Raw genomic sequence first — 7500 nt, forward strand, 5'->3', positions numbered from 1 at the left:
ACAACAGGACAGCCCCACCGAGACTCGCACTGCATCTGTACTCAGCAGCAAGGGCTCCACCAGGACCCCCAGTAAAGGGAAGAGTAAAGGGCGGAAGGAGGACGAGAAACTGAGAGATGAGGATGAGAGTAAGCCCCAGCAGGAGGTAGCCACGGTAACAGAGAAGCCGTGGATGCTCCCGTATGATGCTGCGTTCCACGCCCTGGTTACCGAGGCCACCAAGACCATCCTCCCGCTGCACGTGGAGAGTGAGCAGTACAGCGCCTTAGCCAGGCTGGTGAGTGAGGTGATGGGCGGGGCGGTAGAGGTGGACAGACAGCATGACTTCCTGTGGGAGCTCCACCTCAGTGAGCTGCGCTACGAACTACAGTCCAACATCATCCCCATCGGACAGATACGCAAGGGAACCTACTACCACAGGGCTCTGCTTTATAAGGTGTTGGCTGACCGTATAGGTGTGAGTTGTAGCCTGGTGAGGGGGGAGTATAACAGGGTGTGGAATGAGGTCCTTCTCTCAGTTGGGACGCCCCACTACCCAGGGTGCCAGCCCCAGCCCAGAGCTCACCTGGTGGACCTCATACACCAGCCTGGCAGGCTGCTGAGAGCCAATACACCCCAGGCCAAACAATACCAGACTATATAACCACACGTTAAAATACACTTCATAACTACACAATACCAGACTATATAACCACATGTTAAAATACACTTTATAACTAAACCATACCAGACTATGTAACCACATGTTAAAATACACCATACCAGACTATATAACCACATGTTAAAATACACTTTATAACTACACCATACCAGACTATGTAACCACATGTTAAAATACACCATACCCTGGGAGGCTGCTAAGGTCCACCACACAACCCCAAGTTATACAATGCCAGACTGTACTGTACTTTGTAAACAACACTAGACCTTATAAACTGTCTGATCTAGAGAGAGAGAGAGAGAGAGGGGAGAGAGAGAGAGAGAGAGAGAGAGCGGAGGAGAGAGAGAGAGAGAGAGAGAGAGAGCGAGAGAGAGAGAGGAGAGACTGAGAGACAGAGAGAGAGAGCGAGCGAGAGAGAGAGAGCGAGAGGAGAGACTGACAGACAGAGAGAGAGAGAGAGAGTGACAGAGCGAGCGGGGGAGAGAGAGAGACAGAGAGAGAGAGGGGGGAGAGAGAGAGAGAGAGAGAAAGAGAGCGGGGGAGAGAGAGCGAGAGAGAGAGAGCAGCTGCTGAAAAATGAGCTCCTGTATATATTGAGATTTAAATGGTTTTTTAGAGTGAAGTACATCGAAAAAATCAAAAGAAAACTGCAAGACTCAATAGAAGACAATACAAGCAACAAACCAAAAAGACAGGATTTCGAAAAAGTAACTATATTTCATAAAATTATACAGTTATCTTAGCTAGCTGAATTGTTAGCTGAATTGTTTACATGTTGCTAAGCAGTTGCTAGGGACTCTCCTGGAAGAAGCTAGCTAGCTTACAAAGAATAACAAAAAAAATATCTAGTTAACAGAAGAAAGGAAGACAAAATAAGGACAAAATAAGGACAGAAGAAAAAAGAAAAGAAAAAAGGACAACAAAGTGAAACAGTCCTCTGAAGAAACAAGAGAGCATTATACAAGAAACAGCACTTCTATTGCAACATTGTAGCCAACATCACCAGCGTTGCTATGGAAATTGTTTACCCACCAGACATCCAAACAGAGAAAGCTAAGAAAAGTTTCAAAGGTTTGTTGATGGGACAGAACCATGAATGCCTGTTTGCAGATCTTACCAGTTACAAAACAAGAGCAAATTTAATTTTTAATACCAATCGAGGGAACATATGGAAAAAGGTTATTTGCAACCATTTCCCTTTCTCAAAAAAGAGGGGCATCAGCCAAGGATGTCAGATCAGCATTTTTGAAGAAGCTGACCAGAGCAACACATATCAAACAGTAAACTTATATAATAATGGAACTGTATTGATACAAGGCAATGATTCAAGCCTCCAGGCTTTTGAGAATAGGTTTGCTACCCTAAAAGAAGACGCTGACATCATCTCAGAAAATGAGGAAAAAGTCAAGGAGGGAGATGGAGAAAAGCAGACCCCAATGGTCTCTGTGACCCAGCAGGAAGCCCTCAACGTCCCTTTACCTACCTCACCTGCAGCAGACAGAGTCAAGGACATGACAATTTCAATAAGAACACCTGCTATGCAACGTTTCCACAACACCCTCTCTCTAGTCGAAGCAGAGGTCATAGAACTCAGAGAGAAGAAGCTTCAAGAGGAGGACACTGTCCAGAAACTCAAAGAAGAGATGAAACAGTTCAGGGAGGAGAGCAGAGCATCCATAGCTAAATTAGAAAGCAGAATGGACAAGCTGAGTCAGACAAATGATGACCTCAGAGACCATCTGAGCACAACTAGAAAGGAGCTCGAACAAAAAGAGAGGTACATTGACACCCTCAACCGGCAGAGAGTCATTGTGTCCTCTGCATCTAGAAAACATGTCCACCAGCTTGGTACAACACAAGCAGAACCTGAGACCAGCATGGCCTCCACTACACAGCCGGATGACACTGCACCAGCCTACCAGTCTGCTCCAGCCCAGGTCAACCTACCAGCCTCTCAGTCTGCTCCAGCCCAGGTCAACCTACCAGCCTCCCAGTCTGCTCCAGCCCAGGTCAGAATACCAGCCTCCCAGTCTGCTCCAGCCCAGGTTAACCTACCAGCCTCCCAGTCTGCTCCAGCCCAGGTCAACCTACCAGCCTCCCAGTCTGCTCCAGCCCAGGTCAGAATACCAGCCTCCCAGTCTGCTCCAGCCCAGGTTAACCTACCAGCCTCCCAGTCTGCTCCAGCCCAGGTCAGAATACCAGCCTCCCAGTCTGCTCCACCCAGACAATCACCCACAACTGCAATTCTAATTGATTCAAATGGGAAGTTCTTAGTCCAGGAAAGATTATTCCCTAGACACCAGGTGTATAAGTTCTGGTGTCCTACAACTGAGAGTGCAATGCAGCTACTCAGTCAGACCAGGATTGACACCCCTGACAACATCATCATCCACACTGGCACAAACGACCTTCATGCCAAAGGTGAAAATGTATCTGGGGCAGTGAGAAGAGTGGCAGAACGGGCACAGGCTATGTTCCCAACAACCAATATAGTTGTGTCCACCCTCCTACCAAGAAAAGACTTCCCAGAAAAGTTGATCGACAAAATAAATCAACAGATCACTGTGGACTGTGCCTCACTGCTCAACGTCAGAACGGCTCACCACCCCACTCTGACATGTCAACACTTATATGATAATATACATCTTGATCAGGACAGTATCAGAACCTTTGCCAAGGACCTAAAAGATGCAACACTTGGCAGGGACCCACACACCCATCACCCCAGCAACAAAGGTCCCCCGCCCCACCTTCTGAAACAACAGTACCGCCACCATCCCGAGGAGAAAAGAGCCAGACATGGCTTATTACAGCACAGCTCTACTAGACCAGGCCCAACACAGCACAGCTCTACTAGGACCCGGCCCATCACAACACAGCTCTACTAGACCCGGCCCTTCACAACACAGCTCTACTAGACCCGGCCCATCCCAACACAGCTCTACTAGACCTGGCCCATCACAACACAGCTCTACTAGACCCGGCCCATCACAACACAGCTCTACTAGACCCGGCCCATCACAACACAGCTCTACTAGACCCGGCCCATCACAACACAGCTCTACCAGACCCGGCCCATCACAACACAGCTCTACTAGACCCGGCCCATCACAACACAGCTCTACTAGACCTGTCCCATCACAACACAGCTCTACTAGACCCAGCCCATCACAACACAGCTCTGACCACTACTCCAGGGTCGGTCAGAACACTGCCCTTCAGGGAAGTAGACCACATGATGCAGTCCACACCATGTATCAATTAGATCGTCAGCCTACATATGCTGAGGTAACCTCTGGCAGAAGACCCCTAGAACAATCAGAGATAGGAGAGGTGCGCCAACTACTGCAACTAATATGCAGACTACTGAGCTAGACAGTCCCTTTAATTCACACACGGGCACACACGCGCACACACACACACACACAAACACACAGGGTTGCAGATTGCACATAAAATAAGTACAGTGCAATCTTATTCCATTCATATTCATTTGTTTACAAATATTCCTAAATGTATTGACACCGGTATTATAATAATTATTATATGTAATGGTGTGTGTCTGTGTGTGTGTGTGTGTGTGTGTGTGTATGTATGTATGTGTGTATATGTGTATGTGCATGTATGTGTGTATATATATATATATATATATGTGTATGTGTATATATATGTATATATATATGTATGTATGTATGTGTGTGTGTGTGTGTATGTATGTGTGTGTGTGTGTGTGTGTGTGTGTGTGTGTGTGTGTGTGTGTGTGTGTGTGTGTGTGTGTGTGTATGTGTGTATATGTATGTGTATGTATATATGTGTATGTATGTGTATGTGTATGTATATATATATATATATATATATGTATGTGTATGTATATATGTATGTATATGTGTATATGTGTATGTATGTATATATGTATATATATATATATGTATATATATATATATATATATATATATAGTATTTTATTTTTTTTGTTATTTTCGATGTACTTTACTCAAACCAGTGAATATCACTTATTATAAATGAGATCATTAACTATCAGCTCTTGGAATATCCAGGGCCTATACTCTTCACATTTTGGTTATAAAACAACTAATCCAGAATTGATTAAAAACATCAAGGGACAGGACATCATAATCCTACTGGAAACATGGTGTCGTGGAGACATAGATACTCAGTGTCCCTCAGGCTATAGAGAAAGTTTACTACCATCAATCAAACATAAAAATGTTAAACGGGGCCGATGGCATAAGCAGGACTTAGCACTGAATGAAATGAAAAAAGGTACCACTCACATTTGGCTAAAACTTAACAAAGGTACAATCTATTGTGACAATGATGTATACATATGTGCAGCTTATGCTCCTCCTCAGATTCATCATATTATGATGATCAGTTTTTTGACAATCCCAGACAGAAATCATTACATTTCAGGCGCAGGGTAAAGTGCTTCTTTGTGGAGATTCAATGCAAGAACAGGTTCTGAGCCTGAACTACACTGATGCGGGAGGTAACCACCACATATTTGGACACCCCTCCTTGTACAGTAGCCCTATTATAAATATAGAAACAGTCCTGACCAAATACTGAACAAAAATGGAAAAGAGTTAGTACATCTCTGTCGAGCCTTAGGGCCTGTACATGCTTAATGGTAGAATCAGAGGGACTCTTTAGGTCAGTTTACTTACTGCTCAGCTCTTTGGGACAAGTGTAGTCGATTATGCCATCACTGACATTGACCCCTCCTCCATTAGTGCATTCACTGTCAGACCACAGACACCATTGTCAGATCACAGTCAGATCAACGTTTTTCTGAAGAAATTAACCGGCAATATTCATTCAAAAAAACAGCCCAATAAACTTTACAACATAAACCAATCGTTCAGATGGGCTCCAAACAGTGCAGAGGCATTCATTGAAACATTGAACTCAAATGAAATGATGAACTCTATACAGTTTTTCAATAACTCACAGTACCAAAACAATAAAGATGGTGTCAATTCAGCTACCCAAAACATCAACTGCATATTCCAATAAGCAGCATTGAAAGCAAATTTGAGAAAACCAAAGCAATGCAACATCAGAAGCAAAAATCAAAATGTTCTGACAAATGGTTTGATAATGAATGTAAAACAATTAGAAAACACCTAAGACAAATGTCAAACAAAAACATAAGCAGCAAAACAACCCAGAGCTACGATATGAATACTTTGAAACTCTGAAACAGTATAAACAAACACTGAAATGCAAGAAATTGAATTATACCAACAAGACACTTGATGAAATTGAAAACGCAATTGACCAAAATCAGTTCTGGGACATGTGGAACAATTTAAGCACATCAAAGCCACAAGAATTAGCCATACAAGATGTAGGAATTTGGAAAACTTACTTTGATAATCTATACAAAAACATCCCACAAAAAGACTTAAACCAGAACCAATTAGAAATTAAAGAAAAATTGAACATCCTGGAATCAGTCATTAAAAACAACCAAAATCCATTAGATTACCCAATAACCCAACAAGAACTAAATGAAAAGCTAAAATCTATTAAATCAAAAAAGGCTTGTGGTGTAGACAACATCAGAAATGAAATGCTGAAAAACAGCACACCTGAGTTGCAAAATGCTGTGCTTAAATTGTTCAACATGGTTTTAACTTCTGGCTGCTTCCCTGATGTCTGGAACCAGGGGCTCATCTCCCCTATCCACAAAAGTGGAGACAAATCAGACCCCAATAATTACAGGGGAATTTGCGTCAACAGTAACTTGGGAAGATTTTCTGTAGCATTTTGAATTCAAGAATTCAACCTTTCTTCAAGAAAAAAATTTAATATGTAAATGTCAAATTGGCTTTCTCCCTAACCATCGCACTACTGACCATATATACACCTTACACACACTAATTAATAAACACGTCCACCAAAAAAAGAGGGCAAAATCTTTGCTTGCTTTTTGACTTTAAAAAGCATTTGATTCGATTTGGCACGAAGGGCTATTCTACAAAATTCTACAAAGTGGGCTTGGTGGTAAGGTGTATGACTTAATAAAATGTATGTACACAGAAAATAAGTGTGCAATAAAAATCAAAAACCAAAGAACAGAATTTTTTTCACAATGTCGAGGTGTGAGACAAGGCTGCAATTTGAGTCCAAATCTTTTCAACATTTATATCAATGAATTAGCAGACATGTTGGACCAATCTCCAGCCCAGGACTCACACTATTTTGACACAGAGGTGAAATACCTGCTATATGCTGATGACTTGGTACTTCTATCACCAACCAAAGAAGGTCTTCAACAAAACATTAATATTCTGGAGCAATATTGCCATATTGGGCCCTGGCAGTAAAATTTCCAAAAACTAAAATCATGATTTTCCAAAAAAAAACCAGATGTCAGAAACACAAATGTAAATTCACCCTGAACAACACCTTAATTGAACACACAAAACATTACACCTACCCTTGGTCTGACCATATCTGCATCGGGAACTTTAATATGGCAGTGAAGGCACTCAAAGAAAAAGCCCGCAGAGCAATGTATGCAATAAAAATGAAATTATTCAAAATCAACATCCCAATTAGAATTTGGACTAAAATATTTGACAGTGTAATCCTACCATAGCACTTTATGGAAGTGAGGTTTGGGGGCCACTCAATAAACTGGATTTTAAAATGTGGGACAAACATCCAATTGAAGCCCTACATGCAGAATTCTGTCGGAAAATTCTACAAGTCCAGAGAATACACCAACTAATGCATGTAGGGCAGAATTGGGCCGTTTTCCAGTAATAATGAAAATACAGAAAAGATCATTAAAATTTTGGCTACATCTA

At 42.3% G+C, this 7500-nt stretch overlaps 1 protein-coding gene and 1 pseudogene across 1 annotated transcript in view; one reads left to right on the forward strand and one right to left on the reverse strand.

Moving 5' to 3' along the window:
• The window catches only part of LOC149979919 (armadillo repeat-containing protein 3 pseudogene), a 2906-nt pseudogene extending 1957 nt beyond the window's left edge, over positions 1 to 949 (forward strand).
• LOC110492805 (reticulon-4 receptor-like 1) overlaps positions 1 to 7500 on the reverse strand; it is a 163012-nt gene that overhangs the window by 52429 nt on the left and 103083 nt on the right. The gene's annotated exons all lie outside the window — the stretch shown is intronic.

This window comes from Oncorhynchus mykiss, chromosome 10 (genome assembly GCF_057628025.1).
Source record: "Oncorhynchus mykiss isolate SJ-2025 chromosome 10, ASM5762802v1, whole genome shotgun sequence".
NCBI classification, from domain to species: domain Eukaryota; kingdom Metazoa; phylum Chordata; class Actinopteri; order Salmoniformes; family Salmonidae; genus Oncorhynchus; species Oncorhynchus mykiss.